The 16,303-nt window shown below is 40.8% G+C and overlaps 1 long non-coding RNA gene across 1 annotated transcript; it reads right to left on the bottom strand.

Moving 5' to 3' along the window:
* Positions 1-1,287: 1,287 nt before the first annotated feature.
* LOC138302131 (uncharacterized) lies at positions 1,288-10,675 on the bottom strand. Its single transcript, XR_011205296.1, has 3 exons — positions 10,516-10,675; positions 6,356-6,412; positions 1,288-1,604 (listed from the first exon to the last, which is right to left on the bottom strand). It is a non-coding gene; the product is annotated as an uncharacterized lncRNA (long non-coding RNA).
* Positions 10,676-16,303: the final 5,628 nt, after the last annotated feature.

Below are 16,303 nucleotides of genomic sequence, written 5' to 3'. Positions count from 1 at the left end.
CTGCAGGGGCCCCCGTAAGAGGGCCCCGCAAAGTATTTATACGCGACGGGTGCAACTGCACCCGTTGCACCCCTGCAACTACGCCGGCTCAATTCTGAGCCGGCGTCCTCGTTGCAGGGGCATTTCCTCTGGGCCGGCGGGCGCTCTTTTGGAGAGCGCCCGCCGGCCCAGAGGAAATGTTAGAATGGCCGCCGCGGTCTTGTGACCGCGGTGCGGTCATTTGGCGGCGGAACCTTGGCGGACGGCCTCTGCCGTCCGCCAAGGTTAGAATCAGGCCCTATATCTTGACTAAGAGGGAATTATTTTGGATGGAAAATTGTGGCACCATTAATGAAGGATTAAATACCATAGAAGATAGCCTCCCTATAACCTTACATTATTCCAGTATCCTTCGTAGTCTTCCTACAGATTTGGCGCCAACGGTGTCTCCAGATACACACATGCTTATCACTCCCTTTCAAATTGATATGTCCATGGTATACAGGTATACACATTTTTCCGTCCTCTACAATTCCACATACAAATGATTACCTATGATGTATCTCCTTATGCAATGGATTTATATATTGTTGAGTCCCTACTAATAACCTACAACAATACAATATACCATTCGCATTACACATGCCCACATGGGACCCCCTAGAGATGAGCCTTCCTCTAATAAATATACACAGTTGAGACATCTCCTTATGTATTATACCTTTGAGCCAGGGTGGCGATTGATTCGTAATGTCTCATCTACGTATATATAATATATCGTCCATATGAGTCATTACCCTTGCACATAACACATGCCCTTTCAGACGCTCAAGAGATGAGCCTGCAACCATGAGATGCAGGTGGCCGTAATATACTTAATGAGCATGATTTAGACTGAGACCATCCACGTAGACCTGATATACGATCTCCGGATTACATAGGTTTTTTACCCGCATAGGCTGCCTTCTTTGCACATTACACCGAATATATGCCCAATATCTCGTCACGCGCATTGTGCCGGACCAGAGAGGGAACTGACTTAATTCCCCTACCACTGGTCCGCGCGCACAGCTTCGCAATACATGCTGCCGGCGGACCACATGGGGAATTGCACTCCCCTGATTGGCCCTTAGACGGACCAATGATAGGAGCGCTTGCTCTGTTTAACATGGATGCTTGTTACTTTTCACATCACTCAATTAGCTGAAGAAAACATTGATAATATATTGAGTCTCTGATGTAAAGAGTATACCATTGAGCAGGTGATAGCGTAAAGGATTAGGAATATAAAAAACGTGGAGGCACACATGGGTTGCATCAGTAAGTTTATTACATTAGAAACAGCTGTAGCACAGTTATCTATAGAATGGGGAATCACGGACAAACATGAGTGAAGGTAGAAAGCTTGAGTAAGATGTTTTATCGTTCAGGTGAACAGCAGTGTAAAGGGATTTCTGTTTCAGGTATCCATTTTTTCATTTTCAGCACCGTGAATGGCATGTGTGAGCAGTTGTGCATATTGGTGAAGCCGTCCCAGTGCGGAGAAACTCACTTCTTACACCCAGCAGAATTGTTAGTAAATTTACCATGGGCATGGTGATGAGGAGGGGAGGGATAGCATGGATCTAAGAGGGGGAGAAAGGAAACAGAACATTAGTCTGCATCTGTCCACACATTACACACATATTTAAACCGATGTCTGAATATTCTGAACATGGAATCACATCGAAATGGTAATAAGGGCAGTGCTGATGTTTCCACTTCTCAGTAAGAAATACCTCTACCTAGCAACAGCTGATTTTCAGTTGGACATCCTTGATGCCTGAGTGAATTATGCCGGTATAATCTTACATAACTCCCTAATTGTGTGTTGTGAGAAATGTGCAAATGTTCGGTGTTTCACCTCACACAAACTTTCATGTGATTTTTGCCTGTGGAGACTGGTTCTCAAAAATACTTTTTCTCCTTTCTCCTACTGGGATCTCGCACGACTTATCTGCGTGAGGGATGTGCTCGCGGAGAAAGGTTACTCGAGAAATCATCGAAATATGCTTTGTTTAATTCGTGTAGTTTTGCCAAAAATCTGAGTATTCAGCATAAATGTTTTTTTGGTGGGAAAATTCGAATAACCTTGGTCCTGCTGCCCATATGTCAAGAGATCTTAAAGCACTTGCTTGACTGGACATTAAAAATAGGCACGTTTTTTAATATAAGAGGGGCCTTTAAGCGGAGGCACGTCAAATCGACTCTACCACCAGAGCGGTATAGGTAAGAGAGTTGCAAGAAGTTACATAGAGAACAAAATAAACTTTGAATCAAGCAGCATTTTTAAATACATTTCTGTGGTTTTTGGATGATATGGAATCTCCGGAAGTACTACTAAATGTACAAGTGTGTTGTGCGTGTCAGCCAGGTCATGCTTTTGCTACCATTTGGAAAGCATTGAAGAAAACAGGTTTTAAAAGGGAACAAGAAAAAATAATATTACAGTGATGAAGTCTAGGTATAAAGACAGGTGGGAAGTATGATAAAATATCTCTCCCAAATAGCTCATTATATCATTCTTAGTATAAACGTAAGTCTGCAAAGTGTTACATGCTTTTAGCATTGTTGCGTTTGTCGAGAGGTCATGGCTCACAAGCGGAGAAGCTTTGAGTGGGTCATTAAAAATGGTAACAAGTAACATGTTACACTGTGCTTATATATCTTTATGATTTATGCAATGGTGTTTTTCTTGTGCCTATTTATCAAAAGCCGGATGCAAGAGATTTAATTTATGCAGTGGGGATGACACCCAGAGACCTCATGCCTATCAGCAGTTGTTTCCTTACGTAACGTCATTGTAACATGCAATATGTGAGGCCGCAACCTGCCATTCCTCGTGTAAATTTTGTTGTACTGTGGTAATAACAATGAACTTGACTTTTGCACTATAAAAACCAATGTGTTAATGTGAGGTTATTACAACACTTGCTGTAAATAACATGTTTTATTGTGCCATATTTATCACATTTATTTTCACTGGTGTGGCATAAACTAATTATTTTAGTAGGATGTAATACAGATAAACACAAATATACTCTCTGTATCATTTTACACTAATCCATACACACCAAGTTAAACAAACTAGAGCTGAATCATTCTTGGATTAGTCCATATTTGAAGGTATGTAGATCGCACGATATTAGAAGGGGCAAACAGTATAAATTATATCAGCACATGATTAAGCAAAAGAGATCGCTTCAATTATAATTTTCCCTTCAGTGTCAAAAATAACATTTTCATTGCGGATGTCCTCTCAAAAATAAAATCCCTTTACCATTTTTATGCAGTGGAAGTGCCTACTGGATTTTAACCTACACAAGGACGCTCAAATACCAGTGAAATAGAGTACAGAAGTGATTGTTAATGGTATCAAAGAACTCAGTAATATGCTTTTTTTCGACATTAGAGGAAATGTGATTTTTCTTTAAAAAAAGGATAGATAACAGTCTCTATTTTGAAGAAGCTTTTATTGCCGGGGAAGTAAAATGAATATAACGTCAGCAAAATCCCCCCGAAATAAGCAAGTGCTAACCCTGCAATGAATTACTAATTTTTGATAGCCTGTAGATTAAGGGCATCGTTCAAAGGTTGGCAAAACAAAGGCATCAGCCAAAAATCGGCAGATACCTGTTCTGCCATCTTATCGAACACCACTCTTTAGTTACAGTTGATAGAATCACTAGTTTCTAAAGGAAGAGTTTGACTGATGCACTGCTTAATTTGAGCAGGTGGTTTCTGATGCCTAACACCAGATAAGAGTCAACCGCAGCCCTTATGACAATCTGTCATATGGTGACATTGTTTGTCTAATTTAGAGATCAGCACAACAACATTTGTTTATTCATTCAATGTACATTAAAAGGACTAATACGTGCCTTCCAAGATAATTTTACAGCTTTGGGGCTTGGAATAGTCTGAATTGTCACACTTGTAGATGTATGATGGTTATTAGTTATGTTGGTACTATCTTTGGCAGTACTGATAAGAGTAATGGTTGGTTCCAGCGGAAGTGGCCCCCTGACAAGGGGCTTGGCACTCACTGTTTTTACAAATTAAGCACTGAGTTGACTATGCCTTGGGAAATCGTTTGTAACAAGATTTAATTTCATGACTAGCACTGAAGTACTTTAGAAAGCACACTTTAATAAGGGGAGCCTTCCAAAGCTGATTTTTTATGTTTGAGCATCCATGCCAAAAATGCCCCCAGAGCTGTCATGGTAAATCGGGGTCTCCTTTAATTAATTTTCAACTAAAGTCTTCCTGCTGTGTCGGGGCTTCCCCCACTGCAGCAATTTATCAGCCTGTCTATCAAACATTAAATGAAGCCGAAAGTGTGTATATCTGCAACCTATCTGTCAGAACATGGCACAAAGTATGTGCCCCACTCCTAGGAAGTAGAGGTCTGGGTGTGTAACTTTTGTCAGGAAGGCTTCAGGCAACTCTTTCCCTGTCAGGAGCAGCTATGGGAACAGATGAGCTCTACGTACAGCTGAACACAGGAGGTCGGTCTCCAGCTCTAGGCAGTCGACTTGAGATTCAACTCCAAACAGCAGTGGAAGTGCATTAAAAAGTATAGGAACTGTGATCCTGAGTGTTATGGGGGCAGGGTCAGAGGGCATAGGGCCAGGATCAAAGGTGTTGCTAAAAAGAACAAATTATTCTGTTACTGTTTTGTTGGTCTTTCACTTTCAGTCAATTGCCTATAAAATATCACCCACCTTAAATGAAAAATAAATGCAAGTAAACAAATTATTGAGAAATGTACTATTTTACTTTATGAAACATCTATTTGATAATGTTATCACTTGAGTTGTCTTTGTGTGGAGCCACAGATTTGAATGCTCGTTTGTGCAGTGGAGAATAGTGAAATGTATATTTTCAGTGCAACAGGGACCCAACCTGTGACAGAAAACACTATGGATATGTCAGTCATTATTTTAAACATGCATTACACACAGTATCAGATAGGCTGCCACAAGACATAATATGGGAAAGGTTTTAGTTTAAGTTGAAAAAGTGCTTCCAATATATACATTTTAGTAACATGGAGATTGTGCCTATTACAAACATTTTTTTATAACTTTCCATTAAAAGCACACATGCCATAGGTTAGCTGGTAATACCCCTACAATACCAAACAAAAAGACTAAGTCCCAGATTTAAGAAAAGTGGCGCATCATTACACGAAGAGCCACTTTTCTTGCGCCCCACTGCAACCCCCTAATGCCACCATGTGTGTGCCATATTAATGATACGGCGCACCATGGCGCACATTAGGATTAATAGCGTCATAATTTCTTACGTTATTGTGGTACTTTGCAGAATTAGTACAAAACATGTTGGTGCTAATCCTGCAAAGTACATAGAGGCCCATTATAAACAATGGTGTGCCTCAATTTAACACCTGCACTGAGCAGGTGTTAAAAATGATGAGAAAAATTGACCATTTTTCTGGGCCTCCTATTTGGAGGAACACCCTCCTTGTATACATAATGTCTGGAGCAGGCATAATGTGGCGCAAGGTTTTACAAAGTGGCACAATGTGTGCACTGCACCACTTTGTAAATTTGGCCTGATGTTTTTGCCAACCTAACACCACATTAGTGTCAAAACAATGATGCTAATGTGGCACTAGGTGGAGCTTGGCCCTTACGAAATTTGGGCCTAAATATCTAGCATCACAAAACTTCAAGTGATTTCATCAATTAAACCAATGTAATCTTCCAAGCAGCTTATACATTTACAAACTAACAAAGTGCACACATTTGCATTTCTTTCTGGCAGAATGCACTTAGGCAAGAACGAATGCTTCTTTTTTGACCTGGTTACTCCTCCCCCAGCTCCACAGAACAGGAGACTCCTTCCCTTCCACTTAAACTGGGGCTTCTCAACTCTCTGAATTAAGTCCGGTGTTGCCTCTCATTTAACTAAAAGTAGAGAAATTGTTTTTGTTAAATTAAAAAAGTGTAGGCACGCGGTGCACCACAGAACCCGCCCTCTTCAAACTATGCCTCAATGGGAATGAAGGGCTCTAAAAAAACTCAAAATCTGTGTCTCACTCGCATCCATGCGACTTGAGTTTTCCAGAAGCATGTAGCCTTCAATGGACATCACCAGACTCTCTGATGTCATTGCTTGAACCAGTCACTGGAAATTTTCCTTACATGTAAATTCAGCAGGCTGGGTTACGGATTGAGATTCCCTGTCTAGCATAATTACGTTATATTGGGAAAACCACTAAGATACAGGACGCAGACATCTGCTTTTTAAAGTTGTACATGTGTCATTGTTACATATTTTGCTTAGGTTACAATTTCTTCACTTTCCGTACCTGGTCTGTCACACTTGTAGCCGTGGTCATGGCCATGGCGTTGACCTGGTCTGCATGCTGAAAAGAAAAAAGAAAAATGTGAAATGCGTCACTTTTTACCTTACTCATTTCTTAGTCACTTCACATTATCATGTTCTCAACCCTCAATAATTGTTTGCCTTGCTAAAAATGGTGAAATTGTGGGAGACGATATCTCTAACTAAGCTGCCCAGTACAAATGGAATCTGTGGAGCCAGCATAAAGGAAAGTGTACAGAACGGGGTCTTTTTGAACACAGATAGGCAACCACTATGCAAGAAAACAACTCATTGACTGGAAGAAAGAAGCCCTGTTCTAAGCAGGACTCTGGTAGTAATGGTCAGAGGCATGGGATATGTCAGTTTTCACTTAATGTTTTCTGCATAGCAACTTTGTTGGACTATTGGAATCAAATGAGCTCGTGCAAACAAAATGAAAATGAGGAAACCCATAAGAAGGATAAAAAGACTAATGATAATTAACAATTTTTCTGTAAGATAATAATGATGTTAAGAATTAGCGTTAGAAATCACTTTTAGTTAGGGAAACGAGTAACAGAGGCCAAGATATTGTGGTGAAACGGGACAAACAGAAATATCGACCATGAAAACATTTTGCAGACAGAAAGAAAATATGTTTCTCACACATATATTCTGATGGATGGATTTTGCAGAATTTGAATGGTTTTATGGAACTGTAGGTGATTTTTCTCAATCCTACGCATGCAGTGTTTAATTTGTAAAAATACGGTCCATGTCCCAAAGTATTTCTCATGGGCCACTCCAGCTTGCACTACCCACTGACCTTATCCGAGTTGGCAAATGTTGGTACAGTAGCTTCCTACTAACCATCAAACTCCTAAAATTGTGACAATTTGGACTATTCCAGTCACCAAAAACTGTAATAATTGCCTTGACGTGATGGTGTTTTTCAAAAGTACGTGGATTTGTTAAATACTCTGATGATGTTCTCTGATCAATATAGACCAGGTGCTACAATATGGTGGCCTACCATAAATACGTTGTGGTGTTAAGAATTAAGTGCTGGTGCTGAGCACCGCAAAATGTTGGTAGCAGTTAAGCATTAAGCAAATCGGAGAGCCAGTGTGAACCACCACAAGCAATGAATGGTAAAAGTTTGCTGTAAATGGAAAAATGCAGTTTATTGCATTTTTTCACTACTGTGTCTCACAAAATGCCTAGACCTCAATATGGTTTAGGGCTATGATCAGGGTTTGGGTTGCCAAAAGATACAGCAATTCATTTATATATCTTAATTCTGTCTTTATTATTGTATAAAAGTTGTAAAGGAAGTTTTCATCATAAAAGGCTTGCCCACTTGGGTTTCTTCATTATAGTATTTCTTAATTTTTACAGTCTTCATTTACAGATAGCACATGTGCATTGCTCTTTTAGTTCAGTGTATGTCAAACCATGCCAAACAAATCTCCTTTGAACTTATTAACATCGAGAAGTGTGTTTAATAATAATAATTCGCTCAGTCCTAATCCTGAAGGGTGACACGTCTTGAAAAAAGCAGTTAGTTCACATTGATGTTTAGCATGGGCAGAGGTGTAACATTGATTTGACAGTCGAGGCACTGGTTAAGGCAATGCGACATTGCTAAGGGCAGGGCTGTCACAAGGGAGGGGTGGCAAGGGGCCATTATGTCACAGACATCACTCTTCGCAGGGTCCCAAGCTCCTTTGGCAAAAGTTAAACATTTTTATAGACTGCATACCTGTCATCTTTAATGCTGCACCTGTAGTCAGTTGTGAACAATGCATTCATTATGTGGCATTCAGAAGAGTTCTGACGTGGTTTGATCATCTCTCATACATTGTACATGAAATGTAAGTAATGCAACTGGCCTTAGACAAGTAGATGTGATCTTGTGGCCAAAATGCTGTTGTTGCTGGAATGAGGAGACATGGGTTAAATTTTACTCCCTTGTGTCATCAAATTGTGTGATCCTGGACAGATGATTTCATAACCCCATGACTCAGTTCTTTAATATCCCAACCATTGTCCTCACCCAGAGATGTTAGATCATAAACTATGATTTATAGAAAAAAAGCATTCCTTCACACAATGTATTGATAAGTACACACTGAGACCTATGGAAGTGTTTTGATTGGTGTATCTTATTAAAATAACCACAACAGGCATTCTGTGTCAGAGCTTTTGTACATCTCGGTGATATCATGCTGCTGTAAAACTACCCAAGCTGGAGACAGACTGTTGTTGCTTCAACACAGAGTGGTATTGCCACATGAAATCAAATCATTCACCACAGTCCTGCAGCACAGAAAGAATGCCACTGTGAAACTGAGAGCATTCACATGGTCAGATCCTCCCACTAGACCCTGAACACCTCGCCAACTACCAGGCCATCACTTAGCATTCATCAGCGAGATTATTGAAAAAGCAGTCTATGTTCAACTCCAAAATCACATTAATGCTAATGATCTCCTGCACACCTACGAGTCTGGCTTGAGATCATGCTGCAGCACGGATTCTGTCACCTTACACATTGTAGATGATGCCCTCCTGACCACAGATGTAGATGATCTTTACCACCTGATATTGCTGGACCTCTCAGGTGCCTTCAACACAATCGACCATCCACCTTCATACTTATCATCTAGTCTCTAATGGGATTCATTGACAATTACCTTCATTGGTTCTCCTTCTACCTTTCCAACCAACACCAGTTTGTTCACATGGGCAACTACAGGTCACAAAACATCCCTATCAAGTGTGAAGTCCTCCAGAGTTCCATACTGACACCTGTCATTGTCAACCTTTATGCGGAGCCGCTCTACTCACAGATAACAGAATTAAGATTCAGAAATATGCCACTGATACACAACTCTACTTAAAAGTTCTCTGCTTCAGACATCCAGTGCCTCAAACTCTGCTTGCACATCATCCAGACCTGGATGTCCATTGACTACCTGAAGCTCATCCTAACCAAGGCAGAATTCCTATTATGTGTCAAGAACAAGAAACAAGATACAGTACAAAACTGGCTCGATTACATGAATTAAGAACCCCAACTTTTACTGATTGCCAAATCACTTGGATTCACCCTGGACATCAACCTCTCCCTCAAAGAACACATTGCCAAAAAATGCAAACACAACCTGGTTTCACCTCTCTCTTCTAAAGAAAGTCAAACTGTTTGTTCCAGAAAGTGACCTCAGAATTGTTAATTAAGTCCTGGTACTCTGCCATCTTGATGATGGTAAGGACCTACTTCATTGCCTCCCAGACTCAGCACTGGCACACCTTAGAGGCATCTTACAGGCAGCACACCTCACCCAGATTCTTAAGAAATATGAATACATCAACCCCTTCTGCATGGAATGCCATTGGCTCCCTTTGCTGGCCACACCATCTTCAAAACTAGCTGTAACTTTCATAAAGCAATCACGGCCAGCACCCCGATTTATCCTACAGACAAGGTCACCATCTATGCCGGTTCTCAGCACACCTGCAGCCAGGACATCATCAGAATAACAAGACAACAGGTCTTTTGCATTTATGCAACCAGGAACCATCTGGACTGTCGCAAGGCTGCTTCAATTAAGCAGAGTTGAAGACTCTCCCCTTTAAATAATACTACATCATAATGCATTAACCATCCACAAATCAGCTTCCTCTCTTACTGTTGATTGTTGATTTTAAGCTTGCCTTTGACCATCTACATTGCTGTGTTGCCCTTTGACTTGGACTTTTCGTTTTCAAACTACAGCAAATGACCAGTTTACTGAGAACAAACTTCTAAGGTCAACATTTTAAATATTCTGCTACGCGTTTTACCTAGATATGTGCACATTTTAAATATTATGTGTATATATTAAAGGTGTGACCATTTACCGTGCTAGGGCTGTGCCAGGAAATGTCACAAAATCAAGTTCTCTTCATAATGTTTGCTACATATAAATTGCAAACAATAGCAAGAGAAAGTTTACACTCCCCATAATCGCATGACATAATACATACTACTGATGTAAGAGTAGGTCGAGCCATCCTAAAAGCCCCATAAAACACTTACGAGCGCCAATAGACCAGTGGATGGCGCAATAAGGCCCTTATAAATGTATGTAAAACAGCTTAATAAACAGAAAGGACACTTACGGTCAAGGCAGGGCTGGTGCTGCTTGTCGCAGGGGTCCTGGCAGTAGGATCCTTGGTGGTGGTGGTGTCCTTGGTACGACATTCCTGCCTCGTTGGAGCGCGGCTGACCAAATTTCAAAAGCTATTCAGAGCAGTTTGTTGGTCCTGTTTGCGGCATCGAAACTCCGGCAGGGCTTTATAATGGAACAGGGACTGGCACTGGTCCTGATTGGCCGTAGGAGACTGGCCGCAGGAGACAGTGCCCAGCCAATCAGGCTTTAAGACTGGGAAATGACTTGCGGATTCCGTCATTTGTTTATTGCCTAACTGTCAGTTATTTGTGCTTATTATTTTTACTGTTTTGCATGTTCGTGGACCCTGCCTGGGCGGCTCTCAGCACTGCCCAACAACTAAACATAGGCTTCAGATTTTATCGGTCTTGGTGACTAGTGTGGAAAGCCATTTTTACGAGTGCCTTTGCGGATGACAGTTTGAAAATGCTATGCTGTGAAAATATGGGATTGTGACACAGTGTTTGTACATTCCTAACGTTCACGAGGTATGAAAACCAATGAGCAAAATACTGGACATAATATGTATATCCAACTACTCCGTTACAGTCGTAAATATGCACTAGAAACCATTCTCGGTTTCCAGTACAAGTAGATATCTTTATACATGATCCATTTCAAATACCAATGATTAAAAAAAAGAGTTCTCTCCAAGCAATTTAAGAAGCTTTTCGGAAATCGATTTGGCTGAATGAAAAAGGTATTTTTTTGGTCTCCTTTTCTCAATTTCGCTATTATAAAAAAAATACATTTTGCATACTGCAGAGGAGAAAAACAAATTTCCGTCTATAACACAGGGAGAAGTGAACGGCGGTCAGTACATCGACTTCCATAAAATGAATGGCTGAGACACGCTGTAGTGATTAGGAGCCTGTAGTCTTGTTATTAAATAGCACTTACATATAAACATTTGAAGCAGGTGCTTTAACTCTGCTTTTCGCTCATGCTTTTTGCATGGTACAGTGCAGTAAGGTCAGTGGCGTAGCTTCGGGGCGGGGGGGGGGTGACACCCCGAAATAAATGTTTTCTTGGCATAGTAGTTGGGTCTTGGGACCTGAGTTGGTGTGCTATGTCTGTGTTGTTTTTTTCTGGTTGTCCTGATTTTACCAAGCGGTTTTAACATATTAATTTTTTTTAATCAGGAACTTAAGTGGCTGGTTTACCAAACAGGAATTGTCAATGCCAATATGTCTGGCTTTATATGAATGGTGTATGGTAATATGAAGCATTACAAGTGGATAACACTGAAATGGATATGTATTTGTGTGGAAGCCCAGAACTGTAGAATAATATTGGTATAGGTTAAATCATCAGATAACAGTTGAACCTTCAAGCCAGACCTACAACTCCATGTAGGTTAATGACTGCCCTCACCCCATCTGTGCTGCTGCCGGAGAAAAAAACCCTACAGATTATCAAGTTGTCTAAGGCAATTTAATAGCTTTACAGTGTCATGTGTGTGATCCTGAAAGTTCAAGCTCAGGCAGCTGGATAAACAAAATGATCACAGCTGGAAGGAGGGCAAGCACTTGTCCGTGGAAGCACGCAACATCTGCCCAATCAAAACAGGTACTCCTGGGTCCCAATATTTGGGTGGAGCCAAAGCTCCTCTCGTTTGATGCTCACATAATTGTCTGGTGACTGCTGCGCTCTCCAGCAAGACAATTAAAGTAGCAAATCTGTACCCATAAAGAACTCCTTGAATGGATGTAAATTGTATACTTTTTTAAATTCACAAACATTGCCAGTAGTAGTCTTAGAAAGCTGCGCCAGTCTCAGGTTTTCAAGAACATTGCTTCCAATCAAACACCCAAAAGGGGATGGGACAAATGCTTGCAAATAATCTAACCATTGGCAATCGCTAGGGGTGGCCTTCCAATCCATTGTTTTATACCCACTGTGCCACAATAGACATGCCGTGATTTAGGGTTTGGCAGATGGAAGACGGGCAGTCGGGATGGCAGAGGACTTTGCGTTTTCTCCCTTGCCTTTCTTCCGCCTGGCAAATTTAGAAATGTCCACCAGCCCGTGGACATCTTCATACATTAGAATTAACTGCTGATAAGGTGGGTTCTGTTAATATAGGAAAAGTTTGAAGGGTGACTGTCAGACATGACAGCCGACATAATACTTTTCCAATGTGGGAATTTGAAAGATAAAAAAATACTAATTACAGCCAAGTTTTCTCCTAGTGTGACAGACTGTAAAAACATGCCATTTAACTGCCACTGTAAATAGGGCGGATGGCCCTGATGGCGCCTGGTCCACTGGGTAATTGAAGGAAGTTTTACATCAGTGGAGTAAATTCCATTCTGTCAGTGTAAAACCTACAGTGCTTCTGGCTCTAAATCAGATGGGCACAACTTGAGTTTGGTGGACAGTGTACTCTGTTGCAATGGAGTACCTATCTGCCAAGCTCTAAATCAGCCCCAGAGGCCCACCTAATGCAAATCAGCAGTGACCCTGCATCTCATAGGAACAGTTCATCCCCAGGCTTGGTCATCTCACATATTCATTGAACGGCCCAATGCTTTTTCAGTTGGGAAATTTGAGACTCATACCCCCGAATCTCACTGCCTAAGCTGCGCCCCTGAGTGCCCTAGCTAACTGATAAGGAGACAATGTAAAAATAAACAAGACCGTATACAACAGGCACAGAGACTTTTTGAAAAAGAACATACCTTTAGGAAAACAGTCTTGTCAGGAAGATTATTTCGACGTCAGAGAGGTCAATGCTTAATTTGTGCAGTGGTTGCAGATGGTGAGCACCAGCACTCATTTTTTGGGTGACTGGGACATATTTTTCATCATGAGACTGTGAGCAAGAGAGGCAAAGACTGAAAAGTGAGAACAAAGAAGGAAAAGAAATATAGATCAACACTGACAAATGGAGCAGGCAAGGATTAAAAAACCCCTACAAGATTTAGATAGAGACAGGAAGGGTAAGTTGGTGGGCGAAAGAGGCATGAAGTGGAATAAAACCCACTGTATTCGGTAATGCTGAAGGAGGGCTTCTAAGAAATATTTTTGGCCCTTCCACTTATTCTATTTAGTATTATTCTTATTATTTTTAGAGAAAGGTTACATGAAGATGTAGAAATGGCCTGAAAGACATAGTTGGGTAGTCACAGGCCAGGAATGCCTCTCCGATCACTCTACTTTTGACAACGTTCCACAGACAAGACCATAAAAGTCAACTTATGACAACATTCCACACGATGAGACCATAAAGTGAAAGGTTTTGTTCACTCTTTGGAATGGTTCTTAAATTTAAACAGAGTACAGCATCCAAAATATAATCTTAGCAATAGACTTGCAGAGTACCTTTTGATGTAAACCTATGGGCATCGCATGATTGAAAACAGCACCCGAATCTTTATATGTCTGGAAAATAGTGATGGCAAAAAAGATGTGGGAGTGCATACTTCTACTTGCTAATGGCTGACTCCAGACCAACTGCTGCATTCTGCACTCTGACATTTATTGAGGAGCTCTTTGATGAGCCTCTGGTAAAATATATTGCTTTAATCAATTTCCACTTCCAATGCAAACAATAGAACACATCAGACTATGCATATATTTTTAACGTTTTTTTAGCCTTTCCCAGATGCATCTGATATCCCATGTGACCATATTGATGTGTGCCATAATGCAGATTATTACATAGCCACTGCCTGGCGGATTGCTATAAAATGACCCAGGATCCTGCACGAAAACAGCCTTTATTACTTGTGGCATCTTCCTGTTGGAACAATGGCAGTGCTGGCACTGACTGCTACGATACTCAGCTCGATGTTGTTGGAGTGTGACTTTAAATTTAATTATTAATATGAAAAGCTTGTGATATAATGTGTAGTGAAATTGCATAGAAATGTTTTAATGTAGAAATAATGAACGCGTTGAAATGTGCCCACGGGGAGTGGCCACCAATGTATACTATGATTAATGAAACCGACTAATGACGAATTAACAATGTACTAATGTATGGTTTTGTATTAGCCTTAAGAGTTATGTATTAGGGTTTATGCTAAATTAATCCCTAGGCCTTAGTTAGCAAGGGTCTGGGCCTAGCTGCCTGGTCTCATATTAACTGTGTTTTTCTAATGTGCAATGTGCTGCTTTCCTGAAGGACACGAAGTTGTACTTTTCCAGAAGCTGGAGATATGTGTGTAGCTGTAGTAAATTCTTTCTCATGGGACCCGACTTGCTCAATGAGACATTCTTGCCGAATGCAACAGTTTAATTCGCGACAGGTGCAAGGTCACCTGGACTGGAGAAGACAATGGAACTACTGACTGGAGCGAAAAGTGTAACTTTTCTTACCTGACATTCCACCCGATTAAGAAGTCAATCACAGGAGCCAATAGACTACATGAGAACTGTGTTAGGTGAAAATTCTAGTAAGGTGTGTGAAGGATCATTGGACAGATATAACGATGCACCAAATATTGCCCAATGGGAAATTAGAGACTTGTTCAACAGATTTGATATAACAACGTGACCTGAGGAGAAATCAGCCATTCTTTGCCGTTCTTGCTATTACTCTGCCATTACTGAGCATTGTTCTTAGCTATTACCTTGCCCATCCCTTTCTACTCGGAGAGACTTTGTCTTTAGCTGTTTGATACTTGATACCATCCTCATCATATTCTCTGCCTAATGCTAACTTCTCCTCCTTAAGAGGGAAGAGCACTATTCTTAGCTGTGCCCTACTGAGACGTACCTGTTCTATCCTGGCTGATGGTGAATCGACTGATGTCCTGAGGACGAAGACTGACACTGCATGCTGACCCATTTGGATGGATAACTATCTGATGACATATTGTAATTGTCTGTTTGCCTTTTCTTTCTAGGTACCAACTGCTCTTTTGATAGAGACCATAGTTAGATGTTTTCCAAATTTGTGTTGCTAAATTGTTTTGCATGAAGCCCAACATGCTGATGCTAATTTGAGGTTAGTTAAATTCACTAATATCGGATGCAAATAGACAAATGACTGAATTCTTGCTTTGTTGAATAACGTGCTAATGATTCTCTGCTAAAGTTGATTCATGTTAACGTCGTGCTTTGTTTTAATGTTCATGATCTATGCTTTGATAAAGTTTTACTCGAGTTGCCATATTATAGTGGTTTTGATGTGCTTACTGATATTGAGACTAATAAATATGCTATTAGATTGTAACTAATAGGGAATAAATATCCTAATCCTTACTAGTTTTGTGTGGTTATTCATGACCGCATCGTCGAGGTGTGTTCAATCCTTATTACATGATATTGATTAGCTCAATTGATTAGTTATTGTGAATATTGATGAGGCTAGTGTCTTATTGATTGAAATGCTGAGCGGATATCTCGTTCTGGGAAGTCTCCAAACGTGGTCAAAAAAGGTTCATTGGCCTAAAACGAGTCTCCTTGTAAGCTAAATTACCAAGGCTTTGACGTGTTATCAGTTCTGGTAGCAGAGGATGGTTTCGGCCCTTTGGGGCCCTACGACGAGGGACCATTGTTTGAAAATTGTTTTTTGAAATAATGCAAATTGGAGAGATGATGTGCCCCTAAGTCCCAAATGACTTTCCCGGAATCTCGGAGCTTGCTAAAGTGAGTTGGGTATGTTCTCGGCGTTCTAGTGATAGCGTGAGTGATGTAGGGGTGCGCTTGCACAGCTTATGCATACCGCAGGTGAATTGTGAGGCTTGTGAGAATTTTAGGCCAGGTGATGTTTTAGTAGGAGTGTGTGT

Source organism: Pleurodeles waltl, chromosome 6 (assembly GCF_031143425.1).
Source record: "Pleurodeles waltl isolate 20211129_DDA chromosome 6, aPleWal1.hap1.20221129, whole genome shotgun sequence".
Lineage (NCBI taxonomy): Eukaryota > Metazoa > Chordata > Amphibia > Caudata > Salamandridae > Pleurodeles > Pleurodeles waltl.
The sequence above is the reverse complement of the archived record's forward strand: the minus strand, read 5'-3'. Positions and strand labels throughout refer to the sequence as shown.